Source organism: Zophobas morio, unplaced genomic scaffold (genome assembly GCF_036711695.1).
Source record: "Zophobas morio isolate AGI-343-1 ecotype UQ-CSIRO unplaced genomic scaffold, CSIRO_AGI_Zmor_V1 ptg000024l, whole genome shotgun sequence".
NCBI classification, from domain to species: domain Eukaryota; kingdom Metazoa; phylum Arthropoda; class Insecta; order Coleoptera; family Tenebrionidae; genus Zophobas; species Zophobas morio.
This window is the reverse complement of record NW_026972129.1, coordinates 18,586,086-18,604,814: the sequence shown is the minus strand read 5'-3', so window position 1 is coordinate 18,604,814 and position 18,729 is coordinate 18,586,086. Positions and strand designations below refer to the sequence as shown.

The following is an 18,729-nucleotide window of genomic DNA, read 5'->3' as shown; positions in this document are numbered from 1 at the left end:
GCTGTAATTTACATTTTACGTTCCCAACCAGGAAAATATTCACATTATTTTTTGTTAACAGGCATTAAGCCGACAACCTGTTTTATTATTAAAAACCGTAGACCGCACTAACAACGGGATTATCAAGCGCAGCACAGATTTCCCCAGAACAATAATCGATGATGAGGCATTCACGTTCCCTAGATCGCCGTTCCCGGAATATGACCGACGTTCATTTCCCAAGTTACAATAAAAAATACTCCGATGCAAAGGAATTCATGCAAATTCGGCAACAATTCTCAATTTGCCGTCGGGCAAATTTCTGCTTTTGTTCGGTAACGTGATTCGTTTTTCGGTGCGGGTTGCTTTCGGCGCAGTTACAGCACGATATGAAGCCATTTATTGCGTTTCAGCGGACAACACACGCTGACGGTGAGCAGATTGGGCTTTTTGCGTTATGTCAATAATAGTGGGGCGAGATGGAATCGTTTTAACGAAACTTTATTGTAGTGGGACAAATGACGCAGAACTGGATATTTTGTATAACAATAACGCGAAAGGGATATTGCAAATTTGACATTTAAAAACGACGCGATCGGTTAGATTAATGAGTTTTTCTACTTCCATTAAATCATACGTTCGTTTTACGCGCTTTTCTTGTTTTGGCTTGCGATTCATTACTCACGGGTGTAACCAATCGCGAAATGCAATTGCGGCGTCGTCTAAGATGTCAGGAAGGGGCTTTAAGCGCTGCGAAAGTCGTAGTGTGTATTTTTCTTGTATGCTTTTTAAATAAAAAAAAGTAAAGCGGTGAATAGCAATGCTGCACTTGTGTGATAAACCACGGAAAAAGTATAATCTTCTACTTGCATGTAATGACAATTACTCATTCGGGTGATTTACTATACTCGCCTGCGACTCAGGAGACATCCCTCATTCCCGTAAGAAACGACCATCGTTTTATTCTCGTTGAATAATAATATAAAGTGTCTCATCGTACGTTACATTAAGCTTCAATGTTTATGAAAATTGCTGAGTCTGGTGGAACTAGCACACAACAAAATATATTTTTACTATAACAAACTATTAAATTTATTTTGCTCCAAAAGATAAATAAATTACTGTTTACTTTAAATAATAATCAATAATCTATTTATTTATTAAATGTTATTTCATTGTTTTGTTTGAAATATGTGTGTAGTGGGAGGGTTAATGGAGAGTTTGTGTATAAAATAGCGAACGAAAATTAGAAAAAACATTACATAAACAAAGTTATATTGACTTAGAATGACTGTTAATCTTTTTTCTGTCTATCGTTAGTTTATGTTTGTCTTAAGAATATCATGTAGATGGTAAAAATTTGTTATTTATTTAAGATATGCAAAATACTTAAATACCGTCACAATAGAACTTTCTGTATCCAAAAGCGCTCTTTGGAAGTTCCCAACAAACTATTCGAGGTTATAACGGTGTTAAACTGATGACTTACTACGTTTGCCTGCTTTTTAGTTGCTTGTCCAAATCGGACGTCCTTTACCGTTATAACGTGAAAGGTGTCATGCACATCTGATTCATAGAACCTTTGTTCGTTTCAGGCAAGCAATCGGATATGAGGTCATCAATAAATTTTGATTAACGATTTTTTTCCTATAAACTTAAAACGTTTGGAAGATTTCAGATCGTTCGGTTTTACAATTTCAAACTTAAATTGTAAAATGTTGTAAATACAATTTTTATTTTTTTCGCAAAAATCTCGATGTCTAGGGTAACAATTCAACACAGATTCATAAATCACTAAACTGTAAAATGACATCATATTTTTTTCAGAAGGGCATAGACGAAAAAACTTTGATTAACGATTTACCATGCTCGCGATATCGTTAAAACGTTTGCAAGATTTCAGAGCATTCGGTTTTGCAGTTCCAAGATTAACTTGCAAAAATCGTACAGTTTTGATTTATCCCCAAAAACCAACGTAAAAGCTCAGCACAAGAAATAATATTTACTAATGTAATTCTTTGAGATGGCGTCATCCTATTGTTGGTAGGAATGATTCGCCAAATTTGGCTTGGCGTTTTACCATGTACATGATATTCCCAATACACATATAAAACTTGACAACAATCGCTCCAGTAGTTTTGGAGATTATCTGTCTAATAAAAATCCGGACAGACGGCGGGCATATAAGCAGACAGACAGGCGAAAACGGGAGACCTATTTGTTCGTGTACTATTCAAGACACTTCAAGAAAACATAAAAGTAGCCAGTCGTCCGATAGACTCGATTGGAAAAATACTTTCTTAGCTTAAGCTCAGGAAGTAAAAATTAGTCCAAAGTTATTAAGATAGAACTTTTTTCGCCCTTCAAGTAAAATCCAACAAATAATCCAGGTTTTTATTGTTGTTGAATTTGATTTTGCAAAGTGGCCCATTACGAGATCGAACCCGCGACCTTCGCGTTATCAACACGATACTTCACCAACTGAACTGTGCGACCATTTCCCCTTTATTGTGGTAAAAGGTTATCATAAATTTAAATTTTTTGCGAAAACCTGAATGCCTAGGTAAACAATCAATACGGATTCATAAATCACAAGTATCCGAATATGTTATTTTGTAAAATTTAAATACCATTTACCCCGCAAAGTTTTCGGGTGAGATCATCAAATTGTTGGTGGAGAAGATCAGACAAATTTTGCTGAAGTACGCACATAAATCCCGTACAGATGACAAGCTGAATTTGTATCCGTGCTATTGATTTTGTATTGATTTTGACACAACATAAAAGTGAGATTGTACGGGATTTATGTGAGCATGACTGTCCATATTAAATTTAGACACAATCGGTCCAGTAATTTCAGAGATTATCTGTCTAATTAATGTCGAAACAGACGACAGACAAAGAATCTAGGGGCTCCTGAAACATCAAGAAAACATGAAAATAGTCATTTGCCGGACGGTCCTTAATACACTACTTCCTTGCACTCGAGAAATAAAAATGCTGTAAAATATCAAAGAAGGTTTGGAATTGTATTTCTAGTTGTGTCTTGAATTTTTTAGGTGCAGAGATTCTGTATAGGAAGTCTGAAAATAATAATGGTTGAAACAATTTATTTTATAATTAGACGACTTTTTCATTTTCCCAAAATTCTGAAAATGCAGAACTGTTGTTATTTATCAGTGTTGCACTCTATGTGTTAAAATTTATATGCACTCCCCACCATAAACTTGATGACGTATTGACAAGATGTTATTGCGAATTATCAGCTATAGTTTGGTAATTAATAATTTTATTACAACACGTAAAGGTTTTTGTAATTTATCCAAAAACTTGGATGAATTTATAACATTTGATCTTGATTGTGGTAGTCTTCTCATCCGAACACTCGTTTCTTATCGAACTAAGTAGTAACGCTACGTACTGGTTTTCTGGCAAATTTTTAAAGTGATCATATGCTCTGAACAACGATCTCATCACCAGAGATCGCCCCAACCTGTCATTTCTCATTAGGTTTAAAGTAAAACTGCGACAATATTCGAAGAGCTTATCACTGGTGTTGAGGGGTTGGGAACCGAGTATTCGGACGAAAAGACTAGTACAATCAAATGTCGTTCAACCTGTTTAATTGTGCTTCCTCTTCTCGTTGGAACACTTGTTCTTCATCTAACTAAGTAGACGTTTACGAAATATTGTTGGATGTGCAACTATAATCTAGATAGATCTGCGACAACTTTCTCGAGGTGGAAATTAAAAATTAAAAACCTATCGAGTTGCTAGAAACCATTGTACGCGTTTTACACTGTCACTCTTTGACAGATATACTGTCACCGTACGACATGTGTGATAAATAATGTTTTAATGACTGTGTAACTAGCGGACAGTTAAAACTGGCAACGGTAGATAATTAAAGCGTGATTTATCAAATGAGTTGTCGACGATTGACAGTAGCACATCAGCTCAGTTGTAGCGACCTGACTTGTTGTTCGACAGCTTTGTACATTAAAAAAGTGTGAATAGGGAAGGATTTCATTTAGTTTCCCGGCGAACAAAAATTGATCAAGCACAAAAGCTCACAACAAAAATCAAGGTGATAAAAATCCAAAAATCACCAGTTGAAATATGAACTTTTGATATGCTTATCCATTGAAGCGAATCCACGAGATTCAGTTTTAAATTCTGCACTGGTTTTATGCACACGGCTTATCTGTGAAGGTTGTCCTCGATAAATTTATTGCATTCTAGTGAGCATGAAAAAGGGATAATGGGTAACTTAGAGTCGTTAGATTTATAATTTTTTGGGTGCTTAAGTTATAGGGAGGCAACTGTAAAACGGAGTAGTAAAGAAATTGATGCGTGATAAAGGGCGAGTTTAGTGATATGTTGAACATCTTGTGCTACCGTCCTAAAATTTTTATTGTCATATGAAATATTTATTTTAATATTATTTTTGCGGTGTTCTTCACTGTTTTTGGTTTACTAGGTGAACAATTTATTTACATTATTCTGAAAAAAAATTAACCCGAAATTGTGTGATGATATGATCTAAACACAGTAACAGTAAAATTTTCTTTGTTTTTTAAAATGAATAATAAAAAAAAGTATATGTGTCTTTAATCCAACCGTAATGGTGTGTACAGTTCCTTGAAATTACGCTCAATTGTGCTGTTTTCAATAGATATTGAAACTGTTTGTAATATGAAACTATTAGAGCATAAATAAGTCTAACATTCCGTGAAGAAAGTGTATTAAATACATCTCAAATAGCCGTGATCGTCTAGTGGTTAGGACCCTACGTTGTGGCCGTAGTAACCCAGGTTCGAATCCTGGTCACGGCAAATAACTGAGATTTATTTTAATATACACAGAGTCTCACAGATAATTTTTTTTTTTGCACATACCTAATAGTTATTTACAATACAAGTGGGGTAAAAGCATCATTACACAACGAGTGTGGAGACTGCGACGACGAATTTGTAGAACGGTTCGTGATAACCACACGAGTATTGTAATTGCTCTAGCCCACGAGTAATGTACAATATTTTATCTGCGACCGCTCAAATAAGACACAAACCTCATAAAAATATTTTACAAAAAATTCAAATTTGGCATCAAAGTGCACTCAATTTTTTTATGCGATCATGACCAGTTGGTTCATGACACGAATTTTATGATTCAAAAAATTTACAAAAAGGAGATTGGAAGGTTCCTGAAAGAAGCTGACCATAAGCAGTTTTTGCTTCTTAAGGTAAGGTAATGCATAAAATGGCTTCAAATTATTTTAATTCATATTTTTTCCAGGTTGCATTGATAGTTGGAATCCTTGAAGCTTGCAGAAAAGAAAATCTCACTAACTTGCTCCTAGAGAATGCTAAGGATTAAGGGTTGGTTTTCCAGTTACAAATCCCGAGCACGAAAACCAAAATTTCCAGAGAATTTTTGGTAACGGTTAGTGGCATCCAGGGACTTGATATGGTGGAAATACATAATTAGGAAATATTTGGCAATACGTCCTCAGAATACCAAAAAGTATGCCAAAAAACATCGCTACATTTTTTAATTTATCAGATCCTTAAGAGTACACTGGGCATTGCTTCCGACGGTCTTCCACTTCGATGCTTGCAGACGTAGAGTTAAGAGGTCTGTTGTAGAAACAGACCTCTTAACCGTAAAACGCCATAAAGCGGAAATAAAACCGAATACAGTGGTGCAGGGGTACATTGATACATCAAAAGGAAATAAAAAAAAGTTGCGACTAAAATTTTAGGAGAAATCATGGCAAGTAGTTCTTGTTATTAATGTTTGTGTTAACCCTAATACATAAGTTTCATTGTTTGTAATTTACTTAAATAAAATATTCCATCGCTATATTTATAAATTTATTCTTGAATTTATTCTTGAAGATCAAAATGAGTAGTGTAATGAATCTCATTACACCACTAGTGAAATAATAATTACGTAGCTGAAATTGGCGTCAAAAAAATTCTTGATCAAACCGCAACAGGTTATTATTATTTGTGGGAATATTGAAATTATTCATCAATTATTTTGTCTTTTTTTTAATGTTGTCTGTTTAAAAACAAAACAAATTAAAGCAATGAGGTAGGTATATGTATAATAATTATTAAAAAAATAATAAAATGAAAATTAATAACAGAAAAATATGTCTGATGATAATCTAAAAAAAATGTAAATGTTAAAAAAGAGTCATGATGTGTCGTCGCTGCCTCCAAATGAAGGAAAAAACCAAAAAATTAAAAAAGTAATATATTGTAATGTTTGCAACCGTGGACAGTTTTCTAAAATTATAACCCACAAAGTGCATCCAACCACATTAAGTAGGAATAATGCTGTCAGTTTTAATATAACTAATTACACGACATAACTAAGTACAGCGCAAGGTGTACTAAATTTCATTAGAGCTGTTAGTGGCAGTACAACTTCATGCATTATTAGTTAGCCATAAAGCCGTAATCAGATTTTCGAAGCGTTCCTAATTATGTCAACACTAAAGTAAGCACAAACGTTATTAATTATGATTTCCCGGAGACCCGTGGCCGGTAGCCAATTTTGTACATGGCAAATAGTTGTGCATGTCATACCATCAACTATTAATTATTTGGCAAAACATGTCGATAGTGACCGGGACAATCAAACAGAAATTACGTAACCTTTGTCCGATCTCACATTAATTTTTACATAAATGCGATTTGATTAGACTATGTCGATATTTTAATTAAAGTGTCAGTCAAACCAGCCACTGCAAATTGCTTAACACGAGATGTAATTTCGTTGCGCCGAAAGCTCGCAAAAAAGCCCCCATCGCTAAAACAAGCACGTATCATTTATTACGTTTCGATTGCAGCTTATTAAAAAGTGACGGTCAAAGTTCAGGCGCGAAGAAATTTTATCAGGGAATTGATTAACATCAGTCAGGATCGGATTAGATTAAAAAGCCATCAGTTTCGGGCGGGGCAATTATTATGGTTTTTCTCGTCGGCAGTTTAGGCGCGAGCTTTTATCGTGACGTGTTGAGGCGGTTCTTTTTTAATTTTAGACTTCAAATTAGGAAAATCGAGGTAAAAAGGCGCAATTTTATTGTGAAGCTGCCAATCTTGTTTGCAAAAATCAGGTAAAATGTAATATCCAGTACTTCTATAATTTTATTTCGTTTAACAATTCCACCGATTATTATTTTTGGTTTTAACTTTATTTTATTTAAATACACTGAATAATTAAAAAACAATTATTGAAAAACTCGTGAGTTAAATGAGTACTTTTTATACTTTCTTTTTTTTGGAATATTTAACTAGAAACACTTTCATAATTTAAATCTAATAATAGTGCTCTAAGTTTGGTAAAATGAGCACATCAGTTAAATATAAAATCATATCCGCAATATGTACTTGTGAAAACATATGCTGTTATCGGACAACTGTTTTATTTTAATTCTTTAGGTAAGAAAATAATTTACAGTCGCATTTACTTTATAATGACTAATAAATAATTTTATTATACCCCTATGTGGTTCCACTTTGCTTTATATTCTGGAGTAAAGCGAGAAAATTACACAACTTGCTATTTGATTTTATTGCCACTAAACATGGGTTCCTACTGGCTGCAAACGTACATGGTGTACCCAAATTTTACCAATATTCTCTGTGAAAGTGATTAAAAAATCTTAAAATATAAAAATGTTGTATCTTAAAAATGACATTAAACATTTTTAAACCCATGTTTTTTAATGGTGACGTTTAATACTGGTAAAAATTGAAGACAGGAAATAAGTTTTGTAGCATCTTATATCGTTTATTTTCTTTTTTAATTTTTACAAAGAATTTCACTCTTTTTTTGAAAAACTTATTATTTTCGAAAGATATAGTGGATCAAAAAATTATGAATAGACAGACGACAGATAAACGAAAGGTAAAGCAGAAACATATAATCATTTATGTGAGACAACAAAAAACAAAAATAATAAATTCACAATGTAAAAATTTTGTTTCAGTTACCATATTTTTAGTGATTTTGAACACGATTCGTCATGCAGAAGGCGTATAATATATATGAGTAACTTTTTAACTGCAACCCAGTATGAAATTATACTATTAAACATAATTAACTATGGTACTGTTACGTTGATCCGTGAATAAAATCGACGTGGGTAAAACTCAACAATTTATTTCTTATTAATTCAAATTTACACCACTAACTACACAGCGATTATGTACAAAATAATTTCGGCGCAACATTCACTGGACTCGACTCGTTGGCTAAATCAACTGAATAGTCCTAGTTCCCGACGGTGGCCTCTATTTAAAGCCTTCCATTCTTCTAGATGGACGCCGCAATCCATACTTCCGGTAACCGGCTTTAGCCTTGTCTTTATGCGAACGCCGCTCGGCCGTCGTCACCGATGATGAGCCCAGCATCTCCGCACATACTAGAAAACCCATAGGCGTCGTACCGGGGCGGCGTATGGGTTTATTTCGTAACAGTATTTATCTCTTCCCGATTTGCAAAGTTTTTACAACCCTGTGTCACAATCTACAGTAAATTTAGGGTTGTTTTTGGGTATTGACTTTCAATAATGAAACTGTATCTATGAGAATCACTTTTTTATTATCACGTGGTTCACATATTATATTGCAGTAAATGGCTATAGTCTATGCTACTCTAATTACAGGAATGTTCAAAAGCGGTACTTTAAAGCTGTTACTCCTTGATAAGTGTGTGGCAAAAGTGTAACCTATCCACAGACGATTTCCCCTCGATCAGAAAATACCGACTGTTCCAGTTTGTGTTTTTCTCGTCGTAGCCAATATTTTATTTAAGGGTGAATGTGTTGATTATATGAACACAAATTACATTCATAACAGCAAAAAACTTAAAATCAATCATTTTTGTCTTTCAATGGAAATGAAATAAAATAAAATATTTCATGAAATAAAATCATTTGTCTAAGAACATTTTTTTTTTGTTTTTAAATTTGTGTATGGTGCAGAATCGTTTAAGGCATTATTTCACTTATTAATTCAATTAATAAGGTATAACGGGACATTTTTGTTTGCCGAACTAAGTTAAGAAAGTATAGTAGTCGAACCCACCGGGCGACTTTCCAGTTTCATGTTTTCCCGACGTTTCACGACCCCTAGAGTACGAAAAAAATGGTCTCTCGTTTCCGTCTGTCTGTCCGTCTGTGTGTCTGTCTGTTCGTCTATCTGTCTTGTATCATCGTCTGTCTGTCTATCTGTCTGTCTGTGTTGAGGTTTATTAGACAGATTATCTCGGAAACTACTGGAGCGATTGTTGTCAAATTTTGTGTGTATAGATATTAGGAATATAATGTAGATGGTAAAACGCTAACCAAAATTTGGCTAATCATCCCCACCAATAATTCTATTTTAAAATTATTTAAATATTTTACAACAATATACTCCCACACTTGTGATGTACGAATCCGTTTGGCAAAAAAAATTACACGGTACCATAATATTTGCGGCTAAGGCATGCAGACTGGCGGTCTCACGTTCGATGCCAAACTTGGCCGTTTCATTTTTTCTCTCTTGTGCTATGACTAGTACATTATTCCTGATGTACTTGATGTTTGTGTTGATCGAATTAAGAAGGAGCCACCCCATTTTCTCGGAAACGTCTTTCTATAATAATGATAAAATAAGAACTATAATATTCAGAATATTTTGTTCTATTGCGGCTTAAATAATGATTTTATTCATCTGTTTTGAGGAGACATCATTCAAATCAAACAAATTTCTACGTGACATTCTTTCGATGTATAAACATAAACACTCGACGTTAATTAACATTATTATTGGTGAGAGAACATTTTTTTCCCATTGGTCATCTGCCTTAAATAGATTTCACATAACTCCGGAGCTACGGAGGTGTTATTTAGGTTTTTTACTTTAATAGAGATTATCACATAACAAAAATCTCAAAATCAAATTTTATAACACATCAATGCACTGGAAATATGCTACCAACATTACGAAATAAATAGATACCTGATTTTGTACAGCAAAAAATAAGATATTTAACTTCTTTTCTTCAGCTAAAAGATAATTCATTCTATTTCTTAGCCGTGTTTATACTTGACGCATCGAGTATTGTTTACATTTTTGTAAAATATTTTACGACAATAATTCGAACAAGTTGGCATTTAGTTTTTTAATGAGGGAACCTAGGCATAAGATTGGTTGCATACTTCCAATGCACTGACCTGATGTGCGTTTTTTAAAACTAAACACAGGAATTAAGTTACTTTCATATATTCAGAGTTAAAAAACATGTTCCACTATATCCATAAGCAATGAATTTCAGATTTAATGTCATGTTGAATAATATGTGACCATAGCAATAAAATTTTTACGACAGTAACCCTCCTCCCTCTACGATTAGTATTTATTTTTAAATAAAATGCTTCATAAAATCGCATTTTTTTGACAGCGTCATATTCATAAGTGACTACATGATAGTCATCTTAATATTAAAAACAGTCCACGTAAACATAAAAGTCAATTTTTTCTTCCCTGGCGTAAGCGAAGGAACTATTGTAAGAGGGTCCATCGGAGGAATGGTTATTTTCATGTTTTCTTGACGTTTCATGACCCCTGTAGTATGAAAATCTATTTCCGTCCTGTATATGTTAGAAATATCGTATAGATTCTGTAAGGCGCTAACCAAAACTTATCTAATTATCACCACCAACACTTTGATGACGTCATCCCAAAATTGTGCATAGTAACGCTAACCGAAATTTTATAAAATAACATACTCCTATACTTGTGGTTTATGAATCTGCCATGAGTTTTGCCCTAGGAATCAGGATTTTCGTAAATTTTATGCTAATATTAAACCGAGCACTGGAAATTGCCCGGCGGAGTATCGGTTAACGTGTCCTGTTTGCAACGCGAAGATCATGGGTTCAGTTAACTTATGCGGCATTTTTTTCTCTTACACTACGAATGCTATTATCTGTATTGTTTTTTTCTTAACGACTGAATTTATTTAATTGTATTTCATACATCCATAAGACCGATTTTTAAATGTAGAGCTACAAATATTAACATATAATGTGGTATGTTTTATTTTGTATTACTTCATATGTCACAATTTAAATGTATAAGATGGTAAAACTCAAATCAAAATTTGTGTGATCATTGCCGATAACAATTTGATGGAGTCCTCTTAATTTTTTTTACTACCTCTTGTACCTATGGTTCATGAATCCGCCTTGGGTTTTTATCCTAGGCATTCAAATTGTCACAAAAAAATCCAAATTGTATAAGGTCGCGCGTTCGAAGTGCTCATGGGGAGTTCTTAAACTGTGACTCTTTTTACTTATAGTTGTTATGTTATCACAAAAAAATACAATTTTATATTTTTTAAAGGAGCAGGATTTGTTGAACTGTACTTTAGGGGCGAGGGAAGTTCTGTCTAAATAGTGTTGGAATAGAATCCATCTGACGAACAACCATTTCATGTTTTTTCGATGATTCATAGCTCCTAGAATCTAAAAAAGTGAGACCAGCGTTTTCGCCTGCCTGCCGTCTGTTGGCGATTATACTAGACAAGTAATTTTCGAAACTCCTGAACAAACTGTTATGAAATTTTGATTTTGTTTTAAAAGTATAATGTGGAATGTGGATTGCTCAGATCTGAACAGTTTCTTCATCCCAAGATGTGACGACGTCATTTTAAAAATCTGCTAACTACATCTTGCTTAATTATAGTGAAGATGGTAAATCACAAATCCGTTAATCCCTTTCTAAAATTTATTGACGTTATCTCAAAATTTCTAAATTGGTCTCAAATGGGAAGCAGAATATTTTTTATGTAGGCATTTCAATTATGCACTCATATTCTTTTTAAATATATCATAAAGAATTTATCACAATATTAATATATGAAATATATTAATATTGTGATAAACTACTACTATTCACTAGAAGTGAATACGCTTATTTTTGTCGTCGTTACTTTTATTGCGACACTCGTTGTAATTATTCAAATAATCGTAAGTTTGTGTATAATCTGTACAAAATGTCCAACTGTACTTACTGTGGAAAAAAGGGAAGAAACAATGATTGCGTAACATGCGATATATGTCGAAAACTGGTCCACACTGACTGTTCTGGTTTAAGTAGAATGGAAATTGAGTGCATTCGATCAAATTCGAGAAAAATCCACTACTACTGTGATAAGTGTGACATTGTAGCAACAATTAATAAATTAAAAAGTGAATTGGATGTGCTAAAATCTGAACTGGAGGTAATGAAAAACAACCAAGGAAATGTCGCTCGTTCTGATAATGACAACTTATCCGCTGAAGAACTAATCACAGAGGTCGAGGAAAGAAATCGGAGGGCTTACAATTTAATTCTTTTTAATTTATCTGAATCGGATGAAGAGACTGATGTCAAACGTAATGAGAATGATACATCCCGAGCTGGTCAAACCATATTCTCTGGTGAACATGAAAAAATTAAAATTATGTCGTGTTGTCGGTTAGGAAAGTATAACAATGAAAAAATTCGTCCTCTTAGAATATCATTTGAGAATCCTCAATATGCAACAGAAACATTACGAAAGTATATCCGCAAAGAAAAATTGTATCTCAACAGAGATTTAACTAGACGTCAGCAGAATCAATGTTATATGATAAGGACTGAGTTTAAAAATCGCAGAGAACAGGGTGAAGATGATATAATTTTAAAATATTCAAATGGAATACCAAAGATCCAAAAGGTGGAGAAAAAAAACTCGTAGAAATCCAACAGACTACCAACAACATCCTACAAAAATCAAATTATAATTTTAACGTTTTTTACCAAAATGTGAGGGGTTTAAATACGAAAGTAAGTGGTTTTTATACTAATATATGTGCATCTGATGACGACATTATAGTTCTAACTGAAACCTGGCTAAATAGCAATGTTCTAAGTTCTGAATTATTTCCAAGCACTTTTAATGTCTTTAGGAATGATAGAAGATGTGGAAGGGGAGGAGGTGTCCTAATCGCAGTAAGTGATAAATACCCAGCTCAAAAATTAGATATAACATCTCCCATACCTCAAATTGAAATAACTGCTGCCAGAATTTGCATTAAGGCCACTATGATAACTATTGTAGCCATTTATATTCCACCTTCACATTCAGTTGCGAATTATGTTCAAATATTTGAAGTTTTAGAGAATAAGATAGATTTTTCGAACCCTTCACTTATTTTGGGGGATCTGAACATCTCAGAACTCACTGAATGTATGAGTAAAAATAGTACAACACATTTGTTCAATACTTATGCTAATTTTATTTCCTTGAACAACATTACACAGCACAATAAAATTACCAACGTAAACTCCAAGATACTAGATGTGGTATTGTCAACTGATCACTTCAGTGTTAATTGTAAATCAAGTCAACTTCCATTAGTACCAGAGGACTTACATCACCCATCGCTAGATGTGTCTATATCATACATTTCCTATGAAGCTATCAATTTCCATCAAAGTTCAGATGCAGTAAAATTTAATTTTTATAAAGCCAACCTGCCGGACTTGTATGCAGCGCTAACATCAGTTAATTGGTCACAGCTTGAAAACATTAAAGAAGTAGATACTGCAACTGACTATTTTTATTCAGTAATATACAATTTATTTGATCAATATGTACCCACAACAGCCTATAACTCTAAACGTGCCAAGTACCCCATATGGTTTACAAGTTCTATTATTAATAAAGTAACAGAAAAAAGAAAGCAGTGGAATTTATACCGTAAAACGAAAAATTTACTACATTTAGACAAAGTCAAAATTCTTAGGAAGGAAATAAGAAGGCAAAGCCGCATGGAATATATAAGATTTGTTGAAACCAGCGAAAACTCCATCAAACATGATGCTAAAAAGTTTTGGTCCTTTGTAAAAGCCAAACGAAAATCGCCTACAATACCAGCAGAATTGTCTTTTGGTGATAGTATTGTGTCAACTCCCGAAGATATTGTCAACGCTTTTGCGACTAATTTTGCGAGTGTTTACTGTGATAATAGTGCATTTGCCTGTGATATAAATAATAGCTGTGATAATAATCTTAATGCTTGTGATATTTGTGGTAATGATAATTGCACGTCTCTTAAACTGGAAAACATCTGTGATATCAGTGCTGTGCTACATTCTTTCTCTATCAATGATGCTGACATCTTAAAAGCTGTGATGAAACTTAAACCCAACTTAGTATCTGGTCCTGACAATGTACCTGCGTTTTTTGTTGTAGACTGTATCCGTTGTTTATTAGTTCCACTATGTTATATTTTTAATTTAGTGTTAAAATCGTGCAAATATCCGTTCATGTGGAAATTATCAAAAATATATCCTGTTTTTAAAGCAGGAGATAAGTCAAATATCCAAAACTTTAGGCCCATAGCACTATTATCAAACTTTGCAAAACTATTTGAGTGTATCTTATCCAACAATATATATTCTCATGTTATAAACTATATAGTACCAGAACAACATGGTTTTGTCAAAGGAAGATCGACTGTCACAAATCTATATGAATTTACTCAGTTTGTGTCTACTGCTTTAGATGATGGTTTGCAGGTAGATGTGCTATACACGGATTTGACGAAAGCGTTTGATCGTGTAAACCATTGTGTTCTGTTTAAAAAACTTGAAATGTATGGATTTTGTGATAATATATTGCTCTTATTAAAATCAATGATTATGGGAAGAAGGCAGTTTGTCGAGTACGGTGGATTTAAGTCTTTTGAGTTTATTGTAAATAGTGGGGTTGTTCAAGGCTCTAACTTAGGTCCTTTGCTGTTTGTAATTTTCTTCAATGATGTTGTAAAACATCTTAACTGCAAATGTTTCATATACGCAGACGACTTAAAGATAGTTAACATCATAAGATCTAATAATGATTGCTTAAAGCTGCAGGGCAATTTAGATAATTTTATTACTTGGAGTTGTATTAATAAACTAGAAATTAATAAAGACAAATGCAAAATCATGAGTTGCACGAGAAAGATAGATAAAATTAACTTTTATTATAATATCAATAGTGTACTGTTACAAAAGTGTAATGCATACAGAGATTTAGGAGTCATAATTGATTCTACTTTGTCTTTCGTCCCACATATCGAACAAATGGTTAATAGCTCTCTAAGAACGGTAGGGTTTATTATAAGAAATGGAACAGATTTTAAAGATGTATTTAGTATTAAAATATTGTTTTATACTTTAGTGAGAAGCAAACTTGAATATTGTTGCATAATTTGGATGCCTTATTATCAAGTTTATATTAACCTCGTTGAGAATGTATTACGAAAAATTGCTAAATTCATCTATTTTAAAATGTATGGTACTTATCCGCCTCAGCACTGTGATTCAAGAGCGCTATTTGATATTATAGGTGAATCCTCACTTCAAAGTCGTAGGAATATGGCATGTATATCTTTTATGCAAAAACTGATAAACGGTAACATATCTTGTACATCTATATTAGAGAGTATAAAGTTTGTTTGTCCACGTGTAAACTGTCGCACTCCAACAACATTTTATTACAAAGTACCATGTACTTATCACCATTTTAACAGTCCACTAATCAGATGTTTAAGACTGTCTAATTGTATAATACCTCATGGAGTAGACGTATTTTTTGACAATTTTTATAATCCAAGACTTAAATTAAAGCTATTAACTGTTTGTAAAAATTTTTAATTAAGCGTATATATTTATGTATATTTAAACCACAATGTAAGTAAACGTATCATATCATATTTTTTCCTCTGTTCACTTTAAGAACCTGTTAGTTTTAAGTTGAAATTTGTTAGTTTTTTTTTTTTTCTGTATTAATGTTTACAAGTACGTACCTACTAATGTAACTCTGTGTGTTTCCACCATAGACGTTAGTCTGTTGGAATTAAAATTATTATTATTATTATTATTATTATTATTATTATATTGTTACGATTGATCGGTGAATAAAATCGGCGTGGGTAAAATTCAACAATTTATTTCTTAATAACTGGAATTTGCACGGCTGATTACACAGCGATTATGTACAAAATAATTCCGGCGCCACTTGGCTAGACGATGTCTTCACTGAACCAACTGGATAATCGTCGTTCCCGACGGTGGCCTCTATTTAAACCTATACGTTCCTCGAGATTTTTCTAGGCCCCGCAACCGAGATTTCCAATAACCCGCTCCAAGCTTGTCTTTATGGGACCCCGCTCGTCACCGATGATGACTCACAAATCATCGTCGCACCTACCAGAAAGCTCTCGACGGACCATAGGCGTCGTACCGGGGCGGGGTATGGGTTTACTTCGTAACGATATTTTATAATTATATCAAAAACGGCTTATCTCATTTTCTTGATTAGTCTATACCTATTCAAAGTGATAACGTCATTATAAAATTCTTTTAATAAAATATCACTTGAAACACATATGCTGGTGCAGCTCTAGTTTAAAAATTCACTGCTAAGTACTTTTATTTGGAGTTATAGGGGATCCCATCAAAAGAAATAAAATTTGCACTATGGTGTTCTGAACTTTTGATATAAAGTCTAGAAATGATACTGAAACATGTGCACGATAATTAAAATAATGCGATATAATATAAGAATTTAGTTCTTCTTATTCTTAATCCTCAATCCTTCTACCTTAAAGTGTAAGACTATTTAAGTTGAATTTTCTATAGAGTTGTTTGTTTTATGACATTCTTCCCCGGCATATTTTATTGTTTCTGTTACTATCTTTACTCACTCTTCCACGCTTTTCTCCCGGAATAGAATTTTATAATTTATCCAAGATAATGGTTCGACTTAAGCACAGGACCACGTTATTTTACAAAATTTAAATAGCATTAATCATGCAAATTTTGAGGTGGCGTCATCAAATTTAATTAGACAAGTTTCGGTTAGAGTTTTACCATCAATCACAACATCCGTTCAAATTTCAGTTCGCGAAAAATCCTTAAAGAATTCTTTACGTCCTAAACGATTTTTAAGTTTTTTGTAATTTTATAAAAATGAAGAAATTTATGGATAAAGACAAGATGCCTCAAAATTATTTTGAATAATAAAAGTCCAATCAATTTCAGATACCGATTAGGAAGTTGTAAATTAAAATAGCGTGAAATTTCGAAAAAAAAATTAAACTTTGAAAGGCTATATCTTTTACACTTGGACAGATGGATTTAATTTTTTTTCTGCTCCATTTTTTCAATATCCAATATAAAATTTGACAACAATCGGTTCGGTGGTTTCGAAAATTGTTTGCCTAATAAAAATCAACACTGATGACAGAGGACAGATAGACGGAAACGGGAGTCCTATTTTTTCATATTTTGGGGATCATGGACCTTAGTATTAGCTTACGCTCGGAAATAGCAAAATAGTAATTTTTAATGTTTAAAAAATTATCTGGAAGTTTGTGTCATAATTATTAAAACTAATTTTTTCTCACTCCATTTCAATCAAATGTGTATCAAAATTTACATTTAAAAATATTGTGTCTTGGATATATCGTTGGTGAGGTCTCAATAAAAACGGACTCATTTAGACTTTTTTTTACACCGTTGTCGTGTAAACCACGCCTCTAGTCTCTAGCAGCAATTCAGCTACGGAGGTTCATTCTGCGCCAATAAAATTGTTTGATTTTAAATAAAAATAATGACTTCAGGTAAATATTTAATAAAAAATCGCCCTCTGTCTTACGAAGATATATTATAGTGAAAAATTTAGGGAGACTCATCCCCGTTTTATTAATAAAAAAAGTGTTCATGGCAAAACGAGAGACTTTCATAAATATTTTAATAAACATAACAGGTATGATACTTTTTTTGCGGTTGCCAAAAAATAATAATTTGTTTTGTTTTGCGTGTCTGAGTAATCAGTTAAAACTAAAATTATGTGGACAAATACTTTTTTACTTTTTTTGAATGTATTTTGTGGTTATTTCCGCCACACAATTTCGTCTGTTAATTGATAATAACAGCCTGTTTTATATCTTTACATTTAACTCATCAATCAAATTGTGTCCCCCCCAGCTCAAAAGGTCACGAGCCGCTACTGTGAAATAGTACAAAGATACTATATAATTTAAAGTATAAAGTTACAGTGTGAACATACATATCGGGTGTTCAGTCGAAAAACTTATCAAGTTGGCCGTAATTTTTTGTAAACATTATGAAGTATTTCTAAAATAAACTTAAAATTTAATCGATGACAGTATGGATCCATAAAAATTAAAACACATGATGACTTTTTTAAATGAACATCTGTTATAAGTAGAGAGCGGATTTCTGTCGGGCTAGACAAGGCCAAACTCGGTACGGCTCGTACGGGATGGGAATTCATTGCAGTTACCGGCTGCACTTCGTTTATTTGAGATTAGAATAACGCTGCTTCGTTGCACTCTGCTGTTAATTCCGGTTCTCATTTACTTAGCCGTTTGATTAATAAATCGTTAATTGTATTTATGGAATAAAGTGACAATTAAATTCAGTGATTACCTATCACCCGCTACTGAGTCCCGGCGATGCAGCGCGTCCCCACCTATAATCGTGACGTAGCCCGACAGAAATCCGCTGTCTAGTTATAAGATAAGTATACACAATATTTTTTTAACATCGTTAACTATTTGTCTGCCTTAATATCTAGCTTCGTACAACCTTTATTTTATCATCATTTGTTAGAAAACCTGTACTAATCTGATTTAACCTGCGT

At 33.2% G+C, this 18,729-nt stretch overlaps 1 protein-coding gene and 1 non-coding gene across 3 annotated transcripts in view; one reads left to right on the top strand and one right to left on the bottom strand.

The window, feature by feature from the left end:
* The window catches only part of LOC135135388 (uncharacterized), a 218,695-nt gene that overhangs the window by 193,230 nt on the left and 6,736 nt on the right, over window positions 1-18,729 (bottom strand). The window contains exon 1 of one of the 2 annotated variants that reach the window (XM_064064417.1): window positions 1,844-1,914. The exons of the other annotated variant lie outside the window; for it this stretch is intronic. The gene's annotated coding sequence lies outside the window, so the exon portion shown is untranslated. Of the gene's footprint in view, window positions 1-1,843; window positions 1,915-18,729 lie in introns of those variants that run through there. 2 annotated transcript variants of the gene reach the window in all.
* Trnah-gug (transfer RNA histidin (anticodon GUG)) lies at window positions 4,743-4,814 on the top strand. Its single transcript has one exon. It is a non-coding gene; the product is annotated as a tRNA-His (tRNA).